The 21,364-nt window shown below is 42.1% G+C and overlaps 2 non-coding genes across 2 annotated transcripts; both read left to right on the forward strand.

Annotated features, from left to right (window-relative positions):
* The first annotated feature begins 4,525 nt into the window (after window positions 1-4,525).
* Window positions 4,526-4,597, forward strand: TRNAL-UAA (transfer RNA leucine (anticodon UAA)). Its single transcript has one exon. It is a non-coding gene; the product is annotated as a tRNA-Leu (tRNA).
* A 3,176-nt stretch (window positions 4,598-7,773) lies between these two features.
* TRNAL-UAA (transfer RNA leucine (anticodon UAA)) lies at window positions 7,774-7,845 on the forward strand. The gene has a single exon. It is a non-coding gene; the product is annotated as a tRNA-Leu (tRNA).
* Window positions 7,846-21,364: the final 13,519 nt, after the last annotated feature.

A 21,364-nucleotide genomic window follows, 5' to 3' on the forward strand; every position in this document is an offset into this window, starting at 1 on the left:
TATCGAAAATCTGTCTATCTGACGGTCAATCGGATCGGGGTCGCCCTAGCCACTTACCCGTCTATGTGGTCTAGTGGTTAAGGCACCGGCGTTCAAAGCTGGGGGCCCGGGTTCGATTCCCGGCAGAGACATTTTTTCGGCATCACCAATTTTTCCAATGGGTAGATAGCTCTGGGGAACCTTGATTTAAGCTACGCCTACCATTGTTCTCTTCATCCATTTCTTTACAATATTTAAATAAAAAGAGTTGCCAATGCTGTTGTACATGTATAACTTTACACATTTGTATACTTTCTCCCATACGTGTACTGTATCAAAGCAATAGCTTTGATCCAGCTGAGGCATGGCGGCTTGTCATTGTTCAAAACCCACCTTCACCCGACAAAGGAAATTATAATTGGTGTAGTATCGAAAATCTGTCTATCTGACGGTCAATCGGATCGGGGTCGCCCTAGCCACTTACCCGTCTCTGTGGTCTAGTGGTTAAGGCACCGGCGTTCAAAGCTGGGGGCCCGGGTTCGATTCCCGGCAGAGACATTTTTTCGGCATCACCAATTTTTCCAAAGGGTAGATAGCTCTGGGGAACCTTGATTTAAGCTACGCCTACCATTGTTCTCTTCATCCATTTCTTTACAATAATTAAATAAAAAGAGTTGCCAATGCTGTTGTACATGTATAACTTTACACATTTGTATACTTTCTCCCATACGTGTACTGTATCAAAGCAATAGCTTTGATCCAGCTGAGGCATGGCGGCATGTCATTGTTCAAAACCCACCTTCACCCGACAAAGGAAATTATAATTGGTGTAGTATCGAAAATCTGTCTATCTGACGGTCAATCGGATCGGGGTCGCCCTAGCCACTTACCCGTCTCTGTGGTCTAGTGGTTAAGGCACCGGCGTTCAAAGCTTGGGGCCCGGGTTCGATTCCCGGCAGAGACATTTTTTCGGCATCACCAATTTTTCCAAAGGGTAGATAGCTCTGGGGAACCTTGATTTAAGCTACGCCTACCATTGTTCTCTTCATCCATTTCTTTACAATATTTAAATAAAAAGAGTTGCCAATGCTGTTGTACATGTATAACTTTACACATTTGTATACTTTCTCCCATACGTGTACTGTATCAAAGCAATAGCTTTGATCCAGCTGAGGCATGGCGGCTTGTCATTGTTCAAAACCCACCTTCACCCGACAAAGGAAATTATAATTGGTGTAGTATCGAAAATCTGTCTATCTGACGGTCAATCGGATCGGGGTCGCCCTAGCCACTTACCCGTCTCTGTGGTCTAGTGGTTAAGGCACCGGCGTTCAAAGCTGGGGGCCCGGGTTCGATTCCCGGCAGAGACATTTTTTCGGCATCACCAATTTTTCCAAAGGGTAGATAGCTCTGGGGAACCTTGATTTAAGCTACGCCTACCATTGTTCTCTTCATCCATTTCTTTACAATATTTAAATAAAAAGAGTTGCCAATGCTGTTGTACATGTATAACTTTACACATTTGTATACTTTCTCCCATACGTGTACTGTATCAAAGCAATAGCTTTGATCCAGCTGAGGCATGGCGGCTTGTCATTGTTCGAAACCCACCTTCACCCGACAAAGGAAATTATAATTGGTGTAGTATCGAAAATCTGTCTATCTGACGGTCAATCGGAACGGGGTCGCCCTAGCCACTTACCCGTCTCTGTGGTCTAGTGGTTAAGGCACCGGCGTTCAAAGCTGGGGGCCCGGGTTCGATTCCCGGCAGAGACATTTTTTCGGCATCACCAATTTTTCCAAAGGGTAGATAGCTCTGGGGAACCTTGATTTAAGCTACGCCTACCATTGTTCTCTTCATCCATTTCTTTACAATATTTAAATAAAAAGAGTTGCCAATGCTGTTGTACATGTATAACTTTACACATTTGTATACTTTCTCCCATACGTGTACTGTATCAAAGTAATAGCTTTGATCCAGCTGAGGCATGGCGGCTTGTCATTGTTCAAAACCCACCTTCACCCGACAAAGGAAATTATAATTGGTGTAGTATCGAAAATCTGTCTATCTGACGGTCAATCGGATCGGGGTCGCCCTAGCCACTTACCCGTCTCTGTGGTCTAGTGGTTAAGGCACCGGCGTTCAAAGCTGGGGGCCCGGGTTCGATTCCCGGCAGAGACATTTTTTCGGCATCACCAATTTTTCCAAAGGGTAGATAGCTCTGGGGAACCTTGATTTAAGCTACGCCTACCATTGTTCTCTTCATCCATTTCTTTACAATATTTAAATAAAAAGAGTTGCCAATGCTGTTGTACATGTATAACTTTACACATTTGTATACTTTCTCCCATACGTGTACTGTATCAAAGCAATAGCTTTGATCCAGCTGAGGCATGGCGGCTTGTCATTGTTCAAAACCCACCTTCACCCGACAAAGGAAATTATAATTGGTGTAGTATCGAAAATCTGTCTATCTGACGGTCAATCGGATCGGGGTCGCCCTAGCCACTTACCCGTCTCTGTGGTCTAGTGGTTAAGGCACCGGCGTTCAAAGCTGGGGGCCCGGGTTCGATTCCCGGCAGAGACATTTTTTCGGCATCACCAATTTTTCCAAAGGGTAGATAGCTCTGGGGAACCTTGATTTAAGCTACGCCTACCATTGTTCTCTTCATCCATTTCTTTACAATAATTAAATAAAAAGAGTTGCCAATGCTGTTGTACATGTATAACTTTACACATTTGTATACTTTCTCCCATACGTGTACTGTATCAAAGCAATAGCTTTGATCCAGCTGAGGCATGGCGGCATGTCATTGTTCAAAACCCACCTTCACCCGACAAAGGAAATTATAATTGGTGTAGTATCGAAAATCTGTCTATCTGACGGTCAATCGGATCGGGGTCGCCCTAGCCACTTACCCGTCTCTGTGGTCTAGTGGTTAAGGCACCGGCGTTCAAAGCTTGGGGCCCGGGTTCGATTCCCGGCAGAGACATTTTTTCGGCATCACCAATTTTTCCAAAGGGTAGATAGCTCTGGGGAACCTTGATTTAAGCTACGCCTACCATTGTTCTCTTCATCCATTTCTTTACAATATTTAAATAAAAAGAGTTGCCAATGCTGTTGTACATGTATAACTTTACACATTTGTATACTTTCTCCCATACGTGTACTGTATCAAAGCAATAGCTTTGATCCAGCTGAGGCATGGCGGCTTGTCATTGTTCAAAACCCACCTTCACCCGACAAAGGAAATTATAATTGGTGTAGTATCGAAAATCTGTCTATCTGACGGTCAATCGGATCGGGGTCGCCCTAGCCACTTACCCGTCTATGTGGTCTAGTGGTTAAGGCACCGGCGTTCAAAGCTGGGGGCCCGGGTTCGATTCCCGGCAGAGACATTTTTTCGGCATCACCAATTTTTCCAATGGGTAGATAGCTCTGGGGAACCTTGATTTAAGCTACGCCTACCATTGTTCTCTTCATCCATTTCTTTACAATATTTAAATAAAAAGAGTTGCCAATGCTGTTGTACATGTATAACTTTACACATTTGTATACTTTCTCCCATACGTGTACTGTATCAAAGCAATAGCTTTGATCCAGCTGAGGCATGGCGGCTTGTCATTGTTCAAAACCCACCTTCACCCGACAAAGGAAATTATAATTGGTGTAGTATCGAAAATCTGTCTATCTGACGGTCAATCGGATCGGGGTCGCCCTAGCCACTTACCCGTCTCTGTGGTCTAGTGGTTAAGGCACCGGCGTTCAAAGCTGGGGGCCCGGGTTCGATTCCCGGCAGAGACATTTTTTCGGCATCACCAATTTTTCCAAAGGGTAGATAGCTCTGGGGAACCTTGATTTAAGCTACGCCTACCATTGTTCTCTTCATCCATTTCTTTACAATAATTAAATAAAAAGAGTTGCCAATGCTGTTGTACATGTATAACTTTACACATTTGTATACTTTCTCCCATACGTGTACTGTATCAAAGCAATAGCTTTGATCCAGCTGAGGCATGGCGGCATGTCATTGTTCAAAACCCACCTTCACCCGACAAAGGAAATTATAATTGGTGTAGTATCGAAAATCTGTCTATCTGACGGTCAATCGGATCGGGGTCGCCCTAGCCACTTACCCGTCTCTGTGGTCTAGTGGTTAAGGCACCGGCGTTCAAAGCTGGGGGCCCGGGTTCGATTCCCGGCAGAGACATTTTTTCGGCATCACCAATTTTTCCAAAGGGTAGATAGCTCTGGGGAACCTTGATTTAAGCTACGCCTACCATTGTTCTCTTCATCCATTTCTTTACAATATTTAAATAAAAAGAGTTGCCAATGCTGTTGTACATGTATAACTTTACACATTTGTATACTTTCTCCCATACGTGTACTGTATCAAAGTAATAGCTTTGATCCAGCTGAGGCATGGCGGCTTGTCATTGTTCAAAACCCACCTTCACCCGACAAAGGAAATTATAATTGGTGTAGTATCGAAAATCTGTCTATCTGACGGTCAATCGGATCGGGGTCGCCCTAGCCACTTACCCGTCTCTGTGGTCTAGTGGTTAAGGCACCGGCGTTAAAAGCTGGGGGCCCGGGTTCGATTCCCGGCAGAGACATTTTTTCGGCATCACCAATTTTTCCAAAGGGTAGATAGCTCTGGGGAACCTTGATTTAAGCTACGCCTACCATTGTTCTCTTCATCCATTTCTTTACAATATTTAAATAAAAAGAGTTGCCAATGCTGTTGTACATGTATAACTTTACACATTTGTATACTTTCTCCCATACGTGTACTGTATCAAAGCAATAGCTTTGATCCAGCTGAGGCATGGCGGCTTGTCATTGTTCAAAACCCACCTTCACCCGACAAAGGAAATTATAATTGGTGTAGTATCGAAAATCTGTCTATCTGACGGTCAATCGGATCGGGGTCGCCCTAGCCACTTACCCGTCTCTGTAGTCTAGTGGTTAAGGCACCGGCGTTCAAAGCCGGGGGCCCGGGTTCGATTCCCGGCAGAGACATTTTTTCGGCATCACCAATTTTTCCAAAGGGTAGATAGCTCTGGGGAACCTTGATTTAAGCTACGCCTACCATTGTTCTCTTCATCCATTTCTTTACAATATTTAAATAAAAAGAGTTGCCAATGCTGTTGTACATGTATAACTTTACACATTTGTATACTTTCTCCCATACGTGTACTGTATCAAAGCAATAGCTTTGATCCAGCTGAGGCATGGCGGCTTGTCATTGTTCAAAACCCACCTTCACCCGACAAAGGAAATTATAATTGGTGTAGTATCGAAAATCTGTCTATCTGACGGTCAATCGGATCGGGGTCGCCCTAGCCACTTACCCGTCTATGTGGTCTAGTGGTTAAGGCACCGGCGTTCAAAGCTGGGGGCCCGGGTTCGATTCCCGGCAGAGACATTTTTTCGGCATCACCAATTTTTCCAATGGGTAGATAGCTCTGGGGAACCTTGATTTAAGCTACGCCTACCATTGTTCTCTTCATCCATTTCTTTACAATATTTAAATAAAAAGAGTTGCCAATGCTGTTGTACATGTATAACTTTACACATTTGTATACTTTCTCCCATACGTGTACTGTATCAAAGCAATAGCTTTGATCCAGCTGAGGCATGGCGGCTTGTCATTGTTCAAAACCCACCTTCACCCGACAAAGGAAATTATAATTGGTGTAGTATCGAAAATCTGTCTATCTGACGGTCAATCGGATCGGGGTCGCCCTAGCCACTTACCCGTCTCTGTGGTCTAGTGGTTAAGGCACCGGCGTTCAAAGCTGGGGGCCCGGGTTCGATTCCCGGCAGAGACATTTTTTCGGCATCACCAATTTTTCCAAAGGGTAGATAGCTCTGGGGAACCTTGATTTAAGCTACGCCTACCATTGTTCTCTTCATCCATTTCTTTACAATATTTAAATAAAAAGAGTTGCCAATGCTGTTGTACATGTATAACTTTACACATTTGTATACTTTCTCCCATACGTGTACTGTATCAAAGCAATAGCTTTGATCCAGCTGAGGCATGGCGGCATGTCATTGTTCAAAACCCACCTTCACCCGACAAAGGAAATTATAATTGGTGTAGTATCGAAAATCTGTCTATCTGACGGTCAATCGGATCGGGGTCGCCCTAGCCACTTACCCGTCTCTGTGGTCTAGTGGTTAAGGCACCGGCGTTCAAAGCTTGGGGCCCGGGTTCGATTCCCGGCAGAGACATTTTTTCGGCATCACCAATTTTTCCAAAGGGTAGATAGCTCTGGGGAACCTTGATTTAAGCTACGCCTACCATTGTTCTCTTCATCCATTTCTTTACAATATTTAAATAAAAAGAGTTGCCAATGCTGTTGTACATGTATAACTTTACACATTTGTATACTTTCTCCCATACGTGTACTGTATCAAAGCAATAGCTTTGATCCAGCTGAGGCATGGCGGCTTGTCATTGTTCAAAACCCACCTTCACCCGACAAAGGAAATTATAATTGGTGTAGTATCGAAAATCTGTCTATCTGACGGTCAATCGGATCGGGGTCGCCCTAGCCACTTACCCGTCTATGTGGTCTAGTGGTTAAGGCACCGGCGTTCAAAGCTGGGGGCCCGGGTTCGATTCCCGGCAGAGACATTTTTTCGGCATCACCAATTTTTCCAATGGGTAGATAGCTCTGGGGAACCTTGATTTAAGCTACGCCTACCATTGTTCTCTTCATCCATTTCTTTACAATATTTAAATAAAAAGAGTTGCCAATGCTGTTGTACATGTATAACTTTACACATTTGTATACTTTCTCCCATACGTGTACTGTATCAAAGCAATAGCTTTGATCCAGCTGAGGCATGGCGGCTTGTCATTGTTCAAAACCCACCTTCACCCGACAAAGGAAATTATAATTGGTGTAGTATCGAAAATCTGTCTATCTGACGGTCAATCGGATCGGGGTCGCCCTAGCCACTTACCCGTCTCTGTGGTCTAGTGGTTAAGGCACCGGCGTTCAAAGCTGGGGGCCCGGGTTCGATTCCCGGCAGAGACATTTTTTCGGCATCACCAATTTTTCCAAAGGGTAGATAGCTCTGGGGAACCTTGATTTAAGCTACGCCTACCATTGTTCTCTTCATCCATTTCTTTACAATAATTAAATAAAAAGAGTTGCCAATGCTGTTGTACATGTATAACTTTACACATTTGTATACTTTCTCCCATACGTGTACTGTATCAAAGCAATAGCTTTGATCCAGCTGAGGCATGGCGGCATGTCATTGTTCAAAACCCACCTTCACCCGACAAAGGAAATTATAATTGGTGTAGTATCGAAAATCTGTCTATCTGACGGTCAATCGGATCGGGGTCGCCCTAGCCACTTACCCGTCTCTGTGGTCTAGTGGTTAAGGCACCGGCGTTCAAAGCTGGGGGCCCGGGTTCGATTCCCGGCAGAGACATTTTTTCGGCATCACCAATTTTTCCAAAGGGTAGATAGCTCTGGGGAACCTTGATTTAAGCTACGCCTACCATTGTTCTCTTCATCCATTTCTTTACAATATTTAAATAAAAAGAGTTGCCAATGCTGTTGTACATGTATAACTTTACACATTTGTATACTTTCTCCCATACGTGTACTGTATCAAAGTAATAGCTTTGATCCAGCTGAGGCATGGCGGCTTGTCATTGTTCAAAACCCACCTTCACCCGACAAAGGAAATTATAATTGGTGTAGTATCGAAAATCTGTCTATCTGACGGTCAATCGGATCGGGGTCGCCCTAGCCACTTACCCGTCTCTGTGGTCTAGTGGTTAAGGCACCGGCGTTAAAAGCTGGGGGCCCGGGTTCGATTCCCGGCAGAGACATTTTTTCGGCATCACCAATTTTTCCAAAGGGTAGATAGCTCTGGGGAACCTTGATTTAAGCTACGCCTACCATTGTTCTCTTCATCCATTTCTTTACAATATTTAAATAAAAAGAGTTGCCAATGCTGTTGTACATGTATAACTTTACACATTTGTATACTTTCTCCCATACGTGTACTGTATCAAAGCAATAGCTTTGATCCAGCTGAGGCATGGCGGCTTGTCATTGTTCAAAACCCACCTTCACCCGACAAAGGAAATTATAATTGGTGTAGTATCGAAAATCTGTCTATCTGACGGTCAATCGGATCGGGGTCGCCCTAGCCACTTACCCGTCTCTGTGGTCTAGTGGTTAAGGCACCGGCGTTCAAAGCTGGGGGCCCGGGTTCGATTCCCGGCAGAGACATTTTTTCGGCATCACCAATTTTTCCAAAGGGTAGATAGCTCTGGGGAACCTTGATTTAAGCTACGCCTACCATTGTTCTCTTCATCCATTTCTTTACAATATTTAAATAAAAAGAGTTGCCAATGCTGTTGTACATGTATAACTTTACACATTTGTATACTTTCTCCCATACGTGTACTGTATCAAAGCAATAGCTTTGATCCAGCTGAGGCATGGCGGCTTGTCATTGTTCAAAACCCACCTTCACCCGACAAAGGAAATTATAATTGGTGTAGTATCGAAAATCTGTCTATCTGACGGTCAATCGGATCGGGGTCGCCCTAGCCACTTACCCGTCTCTGTAGTCTAGTGGTTAAGGCACCGGCGTTCAAAGCCGGGGGCCCGGGTTCGATTCCCGGCAGAGACATTTTTTCGGCATCACCAATTTTTCCAAAGGGTAGATAGCTCTGGGGAACCTTGATTTAAGCTACGCCTACCATTGTTCTCTTCATCCATTTCTTTACAATATTTAAATAAAAAGAGTTGCCAATGCTGTTGTACATGTATAACTTTACACATTTGTATACTTTCTCCCATACGTGTACTGTATCAAAGCAATAGCTTTGATCCAGCTGAGGCATGGCGGCTTGTCATTGTTCAAAACCCACCTTCACCCGACAAAGGAAATTATAATTGGTGTAGTATCGAAAATCTGTCTATCTGACGGTCAATCGGATCGGGGTCGCCCTAGCCACTTACCCGTCTATGTGGTCTAGTGGTTAAGGCACCGGCGTTCAAAGCTGGGGGCCCGGGTTCGATTCCCGGCAGAGACATTTTTTCGGCATCACCAATTTTTCCAATGGGTAGATAGCTCTGGGGAACCTTGATTTAAGCTACGCCTACCATTGTTCTCTTCATCCATTTCTTTACAATATTTAAATAAAAAGAGTTGCCAATGCTGTTGTACATGTATAACTTTACACATTTGTATACTTTCTCCCATACGTGTACTGTATCAAAGCAATAGCTTTGATCCAGCTGAGGCATGGCGGCTTGTCATTGTTCAAAACCCACCTTCACCCGACAAAGGAAATTATAATTGGTGTAGTATCGAAAATCTGTCTATCTGACGGTCAATCGGATCGGGGTCGCCCTAGCCACTTACCCGTCTCTGTGGTCTAGTGGTTAAGGCACCGGCGTTCAAAGCTGGGGGCCCGGGTTCGATTCCCGGCAGAGACATTTTTTCGGCATCACCAATTTTTCCAAAGGGTAGATAGCTCTGGGGAACCTTGATTTAAGCTACGCCTACCATTGTTCTCTTCATCCATTTCTTTACAATAATTAAATAAAAAGAGTTGCCAATGCTGTTGTACATGTATAACTTTACACATTTGTATACTTTCTCCCATACGTGTACTGTATCAAAGCAATAGCTTTGATCCAGCTGAGGCATGGCGGCATGTCATTGTTCAAAACCCACCTTCACCCGACAAAGGAAATTATAATTGGTGTAGTATCGAAAATCTGTCTATCTGACGGTCAATCGGATCGGGGTCGCCCTAGCCACTTACCCGTCTCTGTGGTCTAGTGGTTAAGGCACCGGCGTTCAAAGCTTGGGGCCCGGGTTCGATTCCCGGCAGAGACATTTTTTCGGCATCACCAATTTTTCCAAAGGGTAGATAGCTCTGGGGAACCTTGATTTAAGCTACGCCTACCATTGTTCTCTTCATCCATTTCTTTACAATATTTAAATAAAAAGAGTTGCCAATGCTGTTGTACATGTATAACTTTACACATTTGTATACTTTCTCCCATACGTGTACTGTATCAAAGCAATAGCTTTGATCCAGCTGAGGCATGGCGGCTTGTCATTGTTCAAAACCCACCTTCACCCGACAAAGGAAATTATAATTGGTGTAGTATCGAAAATCTGTCTATCTGACGGTCAATCGGATCGGGGTCGCCCTAGCCACTTACCCGTCTCTGTGGTCTAGTGGTTAAGGCACCGGCGTTCAAAGCTGGGGGCCCGGGTTCGATTCCCGGCAGAGACATTTTTTCGGCATCACCAATTTTTCCAAAGGGTAGATAGCTCTGGGGAACCTTGATTTAAGCTACGCCTACCATTGTTCTCTTCATCCATTTCTTTACAATATTTAAATAAAAAGAGTTGCCAATGCTGTTGTACATGTATAACTTTACACATTTGTATACTTTCTCCCATACGTGTACTGTATCAAAGCAATAGCTTTGATCCAGCTGAGGCATGGCGGCTTGTCATTGTTCGAAACCCACCTTCACCCGACAAAGGAAATTATAATTGGTGTAGTATCGAAAATCTGTCTATCTGACGGTCAATCGGAACGGGGTCGCCCTAGCCACTTACCCGTCTCTGTGGTCTAGTGGTTAAGGCACCGGCGTTCAAAGCTGGGGGCCCGGGTTCGATTCCCGGCAGAGACATTTTTTCGGCATCACCAATTTTTCCAAAGGGTAGATAGCTCTGGGGAACCTTGATTTAAGCTACGCCTACCATTGTTCTCTTCATCCATTTCTTTACAATATTTAAATAAAAAGAGTTGCCAATGCTGTTGTACATGTATAACTTTACACATTTGTATACTTTCTCCCATACGTGTACTGTATCAAAGTAATAGCTTTGATCCAGCTGAGGCATGGCGGCTTGTCATTGTTCAAAACCCACCTTCACCCGACAAAGGAAATTATAATTGGTGTAGTATCGAAAATCTGTCTATCTGACGGTCAATCGGATCGGGGTCGCCCTAGCCACTTACCCGTCTCTGTGGTCTAGTGGTTAAGGCACCGGCGTTCAAAGCTGGGGGCCCGGGTTCGATTCCCGGCAGAGACATTTTTTCGGCATCACCAATTTTTCCAAAGGGTAGATAGCTCTGGGGAACCTTGATTTAAGCTACGCCTACCATTGTTCTCTTCATCCATTTCTTTACAATATTTAAATAAAAAGAGTTGCCAATGCTGTTGTACATGTATAACTTTACACATTTGTATACTTTCTCCCATACGTGTACTGTATCAAAGCAATAGCTTTGATCCAGCTGAGGCATGGCGGCTTGTCATTGTTCAAAACCCACCTTCACCCGACAAAGGAAATTATAATTGGTGTAGTATCGAAAATCTGTCTATCTGACGGTCAATCGGATCGGGGTCGCCCTAGCCACTTACCCGTCTCTGTGGTCTAGTGGTTAAGGCACCGGCGTTCAAAGCTGGGGGCCCGGGTTCGATTCCCGGCAGAGACATTTTTTCGGCATCACCAATTTTTCCAAAGGGTAGATAGCTCTGGGGAACCTTGATTTAAGCTACGCCTACCATTGTTCTCTTCATCCATTTCTTTACAATATTTAAATAAAAAGAGTTGCCAATGCTGTTGTACATGTATAACTTTACACATTTGTATACTTTCTCCCATACGTGTACTGTATCAAAGCAATAGCTTTGATCCAGCTGAGGCATGGCGGCTTGTCATTGTTCAAAACCCACCTTCACCCGACAAAGGAAATTATAATTGGTGTAGTATCGAAAATCTGTCTATCTGACGGTCAATCGGATCGGGGTCGCCCTAGCCACTTACCCGTCTCTGTGGTCTAGTGGTTAAGGCACCGGCGTTCAAAGCTGGGGGCCCGGGTTCGATTCCCGGTAGAGACATTTTTTCGGCATCACCAATTTTTCCAAAGGGTAGATAGCTCTGGGGAACCTTGATTTAAGCTACGCCTACCATTGTTCTCTTCATCCATTTCTTTACAATATTTAAATAAAAAGAGTTGCCAATGCTGTTGTACATGTATAACTTTACACATTTGTATACTTTCTCCCATACGTGTACTGTATCAAAGTAATAGCTTTGATCCAGCTGAGGCATGGCGGCTTGTCATTGTTCAAAACCCACCTTCACCCGACAAAGGAAATTATAATTGGTGTAGTATCGAAAATCTGTCTATCTGACGGTCAATCGGATCGGGATCGCCCTAGCCACTTACCCGTCTCTGTGGTCTAGTGGTTAAGGCACCGGCGTTCAAAGCTGGGGGCCCGGGTTCGATTCCCGGCAGAGACATTTTTTCGGCATCACCAATTTTTCCAAAGGGTAGATAGCTCTGGGGAACCTTGATTTAAGCTACGCCTACCATTGTTCTCTTCATCCATTTCTTTACAATATTTAAATAAAAAGAGTTGCCAATGCTGTTGTACATGTATAACTTTACACATTTGTATACTTTCTCCCATACGTGTACTGTATCAAAGCAATAGCTTTGATCCAGCTGAGGCATGGCGGCTTGTCATTGTTCAAAACCCACCTTCACCCGACAAAGGAAATTATAATTGGTGTAGTATCGAAAATCTGTCTATCTGACGGTCAATCGGATCGGGGTCGCCCTAGCCACTTACCCGTCTCTGTGGTCTAGTGGTTAAGGCACCGGCGTTCAAAGCTGGGGGCCCGGGTTCGATTCCCGGCAGAGACATTTTTTCGGCATCACCAATTTTTCCAAAGGGTAGATAGCTCTGGGGAACCTTGATTTAAGCTACGCCTACCATTGTTCTCTTCATCCATTTCTTTACAATAATTAAATAAAAAGAGTTGCCAATGCTGTTGTACATGTATAACTTTACACATTTGTATACTTTCTCCCATACGTGTACTGTATCAAAGCAATAGCTTTGATCCAGCTGAGGCATGGCGGCATGTCATTGTTCAAAACCCACCTTCACCCGACAAAGGAAATTATAATTGGTGTAGTATCGAAAATCTGTCTATCTGACGGTCAATCGGATCGGGGTCGCCCTAGCCACTTACCCGTCTCTGTGGTCTAGTGGTTAAGGCACCGGCGTTCAAAGCTTGGGGCCCGGGTTCGATTCCCGGCAGAGACATTTTTTCGGCATCACCAATTTTTCCAAAGGGTAGATAGCTCTGGGGAACCTTGATTTAAGCTACGCCTACCATTGTTCTCTTCATCCATTTCTTTACAATATTTAAATAAAAAGAGTTGCCAATGCTGTTGTACATGTATAACTTTACACATTTGTATACTTTCTCCCATACGTGTACTGTATCAAAGCAATAGCTTTGATCCAGCTGAGGCATGGCGGCTTGTCATTGTTCAAAACCCACCTTCACCCGACAAAGGAAATTATAATTGGTGTAGTATCGAAAATCTGTCTATCTGACGGTCAATCGGATCGGGGTCGCCCTAGCCACTTACCCGTCTCTGTGGTCTAGTGGTTAAGGCACCGGCGTTCAAAGCTGGGGGCCCGGGTTCGATTCCCGGCAGAGACATTTTTTCGGCATCACCAATTTTTCCAAAGGGTAGATAGCTCTGGGGAACCTTGATTTAAGCTACGCCTACCATTGTTCTCTTCATCCATTTCTTTACAATATTTAAATAAAAAGAGTTGCCAATGCTGTTGTACATGTATAACTTTACACATTTGTATACTTTCTCCCATACGTGTACTGTATCAAAGCAATAGCTTTGATCCAGCTGAGGCATGGCGGCTTGTCATTGTTCGAAACCCACCTTCACCCGACAAAGGAAATTATAATTGGTGTAGTATCGAAAATCTGTCTATCTGACGGTCAATCTGAACGGGGTCGCCCTAGCCACTTACCCGTCTCTGTGGTCTAGTGGTTAAGGCACCGGCGTTCAAAGCTGGGGGCCCGGGTTCGATTCCCGGCAGAGACATTTTTTCGGCATCACCAATTTTTCCAAAGGGTAGATAGCTCTGGGGAACCTTGATTTAAGCTACGCCTACCATTGTTCTCTTCATCCATTTCTTTACAATATTTAAATAAAAAGAGTTGCCAATGCTGTTGTACATGTATAACTTTACACATTTGTATACTTTCTCCCATACGTGTACTGTATCAAAGTAATAGCTTTGATCCAGCTGAGGCATGGCGGCTTGTCATTGTTCAAAACCCACCTTCACCCGACAAAGGAAATTATAATTGGTGTAGTATCGAAAATCTGTCTATCTGACGGTCAATCGGATCGGGGTCGCCCTAGCCACTTACCCGTCTCTGTGGTCTAGTGGTTAAGGCACCGGCGTTCAAAGCTGGGGGCCCGGGTTCGATTCCCGGCAGAGACATTTTTTCGGCATCACCAATTTTTCCAAAGGGTAGATAGCTCTGGGGAACCTTGATTTAAGCTACGCCTACCATTGTTCTCTTCATCCATTTCTTTACAATATTTAAATAAAAAGAGTTGCCAATGCTGTTGTACATGTATAACTTTACACATTTGTATACTTTCTCCCATACGTGTACTGTATCAAAGCAATAGCTTTGATCCAGCTGAGGCATGGCGGCTTGTCATTGTTCAAAACCCACCTTCACCCGACAAAGGAAATTATAATTGGTGTAGTATCGAAAATCTGTCTATCTGACGGTCAATCGGATCGGGGTCGCCCTAGCCACTTACCCGTCTCTGTGGTCTAGTGGTTAAGGCACCGGCGTTCAAAGCTGGGGGCCCGGGTTCGATTCCCGGCAGAGACATTTTTTCGGCATCACCAATTTTTCCAAAGGGTAGATAGCTCTGGGGAACCTTGATTTAAGCTACGCCTACCATTGTTCTCTTCATCCATTTCTTTACAATATTTAAATAAAAAGAGTTGCCAATGCTGTTGTACATGTATAACTTTACACATTTGTATACTTTCTCCCATACGTGTACTGTATCAAAGCAATAGCTTTGATCCAGCTGAGGCATGGCGGCTTGTCATTGTTCAAAACCCACCTTCACCCGACAAAGGAAATTATAATTGGTGTAGTATCGAAAATCTGTCTATCTGACGGTCAATCGGATCGGGGTCGCCCTAGCCACTTACCCGTCTCTGTGGTCTAGTGGTTAAGGCACCGGCGTTCAAAGCTGGGGGCCCGGGTTCGATTCCCGGTAGAGACATTTTTTCGGCATCACCAATTTTTCCAAAGGGTAGATAGCTCTGGGGAACCTTGATTTAAGCTACGCCTACCATTGTTCTCTTCATCCATTTCTTTACAATATTTAAATAAAAAGAGTTGCCAATGCTGTTGTACATGTATAACTTTACACATTTGTATACTTTCTCCCATACGTGTACTGTATCAAAGTAATAGCTTTGATCCAGCTGAGGCATGGCGGCTTGTCATTGTTCAAAACCCACCTTCACCCGACAAAGGAAATTATAATTGGTGTAGTATCGAAAATCTGTCTATCTGACGCACGTATGTTCATCACCCATAGGCTATGTATCAACCCAGTGGAGTTCGCCATTAAAGGCCTTTGCACAGTTTCAACGTTGGTGTCGTGATACTTTTCAATAAAGAAAATGTGTGTCGTACCATGACAACATGTATTGTTGCTGGAATTTCCAGGGATTTAAAGTGGATATGGTGTGATCAAACTATGAAAATTTATAATCCATTATATCAATGGTCATATCATGACTTTAGTTAAGAATATCGTGCGCAAATAAAGGCAGATCAGCATAATTTCATATCATTGTCTAATACGTAATAGATCGAGTGTGGGAGACGGGGGTAAAAAATTTCAACATTTTATTATCTTTATTGTACTAAGTTCTCAATTTTTTTAATACTTTCTTTCTATAGTATGTTATTTTGTTGTTATTTTATTGTATATTTGTGTTGAGTTTGACAACTCTCCAGTTTTTTTTTATGTGTAAGCTAAATAAATAGTCAGTGGATCTTGGGGCTATATTGCAATTGAAATCACGCACGTCAAGTGGCGTAATTCATCTGATCGGGGGGGGTGTGAGAGCAATAATTATGTTGAGTAAAAAAAAATGGTCCCCCCCCCCCAGAGCTGTTAGTAGACGGGGATATACAAAACGTGTGTGAAGGGATGGGGGTCAAAGCAATATATTGAGCTGAATATTCAACAATATTATTCAAGGGTAACTCATCCCCCCCCCCCTTCAAGAGTTATCAGTAGACAGGGGCGGATACAGCCTTTGCCAATATGGGGGGGGGGGGGGGGGGAGCCGATTTTTTTTTAGCCACATTTTCCCGATCGGCCACTCGAAGTTGATTTTTGTTTGTATCTTTGAAGGGGTAGTCTTTTATTATAATAGTCTAAGCTTTATTCTTATAAATCAACATAAATATATAATAATCTCATAAGCCTTATTTGATTAGTGCGAGTGCAAAGTATTTTGTCCTAAAATCTAAATATTCTGGGCAATGTTTGTGATCCTAAGACAGATGTGTATCCACCGCAACTACCTTACATTTTTCAACAATCAAATAATGCGAGCGAAAAGCGTGGGCTGAAAATGTTGACATTTCTAGACGAAGTACGGAAATTCTAAGCACTTTTTGTAATCGTGATAATAATAAGTAAATGACTAAACAATTGATGCGAGCGCGAAGCGCGTGCGGAAAAATATCGAGATTTACACCCAAAAATGGGACACTGATCATTTTGTGTAAATCATGAAAATGATAATTGGAAATCTTATAATGCGAGCACAAAATGTTTGATATTTGGATGATTTAAATAGTGAACAAGCTGCGTATCTGAATAAACATGCGCGACCTAGAATCTGGGCATTCTAAATACCTTTTACATCATGAAAATCAATAAAGCGAGCGCAAAAAGCGCGAGCTTAAAGTATTTGATATTCCGATCTGAAAAAGGGACAATTTAATCTTTGTATTTCAAGCACTTTGTAGGACAATTGTGAGGTGGATTTGGATCACAGTTTTAAAAAAGCCGATATGTTTCAATATTATTCCTTTGAGTTTTGACCTAGGACCGGGACATCCTAAGAACATTATGTCATCAAATGAAAATGATGACTGTCTTCCTATTTCTCTTCCTAAGCACGAAATAGAACTTGTCGATATTCCATTCTGAAAACAAGGACATAGTGATTACTAAATTAATATCTTATTTATTAGTCTAATAAGCCTAATGAGAGCGCGTAATCTGTTAATATTATGGCTTGAAAAATGGACATTTAAAGCACTTTTGTAATTATGATGCACGATTTAATATATTTTCAACAATCAATGCGAGCACAAATCGTACGCCGATTTTTTTTATAATCTGTCATGAAATGGGGATTTTAAGTAGTTTGTTATAAAATCAATATTGAGATATACATAACTCACCCGGTGTATTGGAAAAGAGAGGGAAAGGAGCACCCCTTTCTCCCGATCCGCTTGAGACAACATTATACCTTCAACTTTCTTCTTCGTTCTCTTTTTTATATATTTCTTGTACATACCATCTCAAGATCTTATTTATTTTTAATAGTAGTTCATATTCATATTTATAGTGTAAACAGATTTTACCTTTTATAATTACAATTCTATACGTGTTGAGGACCCCACTGAAAATAAGCTTTCGAACTATCCTGTTAAAGATTACTGACTTTTATTTTAATTTAATTTAATTTAATTTATTTATTCATTTATTTATTTATTCTTACTCATTATTATTTTTGGGGAGGGGTCCTTTCAATTCACACCCATAATCATCAAACAATAATCGTTCCGAATCCTCCTTCATTTAGGTTATGTAAATGAAATACTAAAATATTAAATTAAGAGGAAAGGAATTAAGACAAAGTAATTTTACAGCTACAACTATGATTCATTTGCGAAAAAGGGTATTTCTTTTTATTTTAAGACCGCTCGGGGGACATTCATAATGTAGTTTTTAGTCAAAAAATAAATTGTGTCAGGAACTCGTTGGCTGCAGTAAATAAATATTGTTTTTAAAAATGGATAACCATGAGAAACAAAATAATCATATCCATCTTTAGTCGAAGTGCCAGGAATGAGCTCTTTTGCAAGCTCTTTGGTGTAAAAACCGCTTGCGAACCAATTCTGCACATTGAAAAATAAACGCTGACTAAGCAAAAGAAAATTATAAACTGATTGAAATTGCTGTTGCATACGATGACATGTTCAAATAAAATTGGAATCATGCAGTATTTTGTTTGTTATACACAAAGAAAACTCAGACCATGACACCCGTCATGATTTTTGTATCCAATATGATTCTATAACATATATTTACATCAGGACAATTTATATAATATAGACACACATAATAGAAATTGTAATAGATATGCGCTATGCTAAACAGTAAATGTGAGTATATGCAATCTTGACCTAAATTTGCCTTTTGGTAATTCAGGAAAAAATAATAATTCTAGAAAATGAAATCATTTATGTGTTAGGTATATTCCGAACATTTTCCAAAATCGTTAAACCATTAATTTCACAGATTAAGTGTCAAAATTAAGTATTAAAGTGCGAAGTGGTCATTACAAGGGGAAAAGGTACGTGGAAAATACCACCTTACACCAGTATGGGACTAGATATCCGTCCCCGCAGACACGGCGATCAGCCCGTGTGCGCACGCTAAAATTTATCATTCTGCGGCTCGCGTGCTAGGAATGAACTTGATTTTTCTCTCAATTACGAAACTCATCGTGGAAAAGGTTATCCAACATGCAATGATATACTCGTAAAATGTGTCGTCATGTATCATTTACACACAGATAATTGAATATAACCCTTCTTTTGGAGAACTATTAGTAAGTTGTTCGAATCTAACGATTTTCTTTTAAAAATATAACAAAAATTTACCTGATTTCAAATGCCTGCCATTTCTTAAAAAAAACTAGAATCAATAAGCCACCACCGTTATCAGTTGTGAAAAATTCTAGGAAACGTACTAAGATGCTTTTGCAAATGATTAAAAATTAAGGGGATATGAAAATAAGGATTTTGCAATGCTATATCAAATTTCTGTTATATTTTCATCAATTTTGGGATTGCATCGAAATGACTGATAATTCAAAGTCTTACCCACACTTGCTTGTAAATTCGGTATATGTTGGTACACTGATAGTCAATGTAAATGATAAACATTCATAGCCTCACTAAAATTGAACAAATCCATTGTTTTTAGAATTTTAATGTTGCAGACATTTTGGAGAGTGAGCAAAGTGATGCTAACAAACGTCGCTAACAATATTGCTAGGCGAAAAGGCCTTTCAATGGCGCGCTCCACTGAGTTGAGGCCGTGAACATACGTGGACGGTCAATCGGATCGGGGTCGCCCTAGCCACTTACCCGTCTCTGTGGTCTAGTGGTTAAGGCACCGGCGTTCAAAGCTGGGGGCCCGGGTTCGATTCCCGGCAGAGACATTTTTTCGGCATCACCAATTTTTCCAAAGGGTAGATAGCTCTGGGGAACCTTGATTTAAGCTACGCCTACCATTGTTCTCTTCATCCATTTCTTTACAATATTTAAATAAAAAGAGTTGCCAATGCTGTTGTACATGTATAACTTTACACATTTGTATACTTTCTCCCATACGTGTACTGTATCAAAGCAATAGCTTTGATCCAGCTGAGGCATGGCGGCTTGTCATTGTTCAAAACCCACCTTCACCCGACAAAGGAAATTATAATTGGTGTAGTATCGAAAATCTGTCTATCTGACGGTCAATCGGATCGGGGTCGCCCTAGCCACTTACCCGTCTCTGTGGTCTAGTGGTTAAGGCACCGGCGTTCAAAGCTGGGGGCCCGGGTTCGATTCCCGGCAGAGACATTTTTTCGGCATCACCAATTTTTCCAAAGGGTAGATAGCTCTGGGGAACCTTGATTTAAGCTACGCCTACCATTGTTCTCTTCATCCATTTCTTTACAATATTTAAATAAAAAGAGTTGCCAATGCTGTTGTACATGTATAACTTTACACATTTGTATACTTTCTCCCATACGTGTACTGTATCAAAGCAATAGCTTTGATCCAGCTGAGGCATGGCGGCTTGTCATTGTTCAAAACCCACCTTCACCCGACAAAGGAAATTATAATTGGTGTAGTATCGAAAATCTGTCTATCTGACGGTCAATCGGATCGGGGTCGCCCTAGCCACTTACCCGTCTCTGTGGTCTAGTGGTTAAGGCACCGGCGTTCAAAGCTGGGGGCCCGGGTTCGATTCCCGGTAGAGACATTTTTTCGGCATCACCAATTTTTCCAAAGGGTAGATAGCTCTGGGGAACCTTGATTTAAGCTACGCCTACCATTGTTCTCTTCATCCATTTCTTTACAATATTTAAATAAAAAGAGTTGCCAATGCTGTTGTACATGTATAACTTTACACATTTGTATACTTTCTCCCATACGTGTACTGTATCAAAGTAATAGCTTTGATCCAGCTGAGGCATGGCGGCTTGTCATTGTTCAAAACCCACCTTCACCCGACAAAGGAAATTATAATTGGTGTAGTATCGAAAATCTGTCTATCTGACGCACGTATGTTCATCACCCATAGGCTATGTATCAACCCAGTGGAGTTCGCCATTAAAGGCCTTTGCACAGTTTCAACGTTGGTGTCGTGATACTTTTCAATAAAGAAAATGTGTGTCGTACCATGACAACATGTATTGTTGCTGGAATTTCCAGGGATTTAAAGTGGATATGGTGTGATCAAACTATGAAAATTTATAATCCATTATATCAATGGTCATATCATGACTTTAGTTAAGAATATCGTGCGCAAATAAAGGCAGATCAGCATAATTTCATATCATTGTCTAATACGTAATAGATCGAGTGTGGGAGACGGGGGTAAAAAATTTCAACATTTTATTATCTTTATTGTACTAAGTTCTCAATTTTTTTAATACTTTCTTTCTATAGTATGTTATTTTGTTGTTATTTTATTGTATATTTGTGTTGAGTTTGACAACTCTCCAGTTTTTTTTTATGTGTAAGCTAAATAAATAGTCAGTGGATCTTGGGGCTATATTGCAATTGAAATCACGCACGTCAAGTGGCGTAATTCATCTGATCGGGGGGGGGTGTGAGAGCAATAATTATGTTGAGTAAAAAAAAATGGTCCCCCCCCCCCAGAGCTGTTAGTAGACGGGGATATACAAAACGTGTGTGAAGGGATGGGGGTCAAAGCAATATATTGAGCTGAATATTCAACAATATTATTCAAGGGTAACTCATCCCCCCCCCCCCTTCAAGAGTTATCAGTAGACAGGGGCGGATACAGCCTTTGCCAATATGGGGGGGGGGGGGAGCCGATTTTTTTTTAGCCACATTTTCCCGATCGGCCACTCGAAGTTGATTTTTGTTTG

The sequence above is a fragment of the Lytechinus pictus genome, unplaced genomic scaffold (assembly GCF_037042905.1).
Source record: "Lytechinus pictus isolate F3 Inbred unplaced genomic scaffold, Lp3.0 scaffold_28, whole genome shotgun sequence".
NCBI classification, from domain to species: domain Eukaryota; kingdom Metazoa; phylum Echinodermata; class Echinoidea; order Temnopleuroida; family Toxopneustidae; genus Lytechinus; species Lytechinus pictus.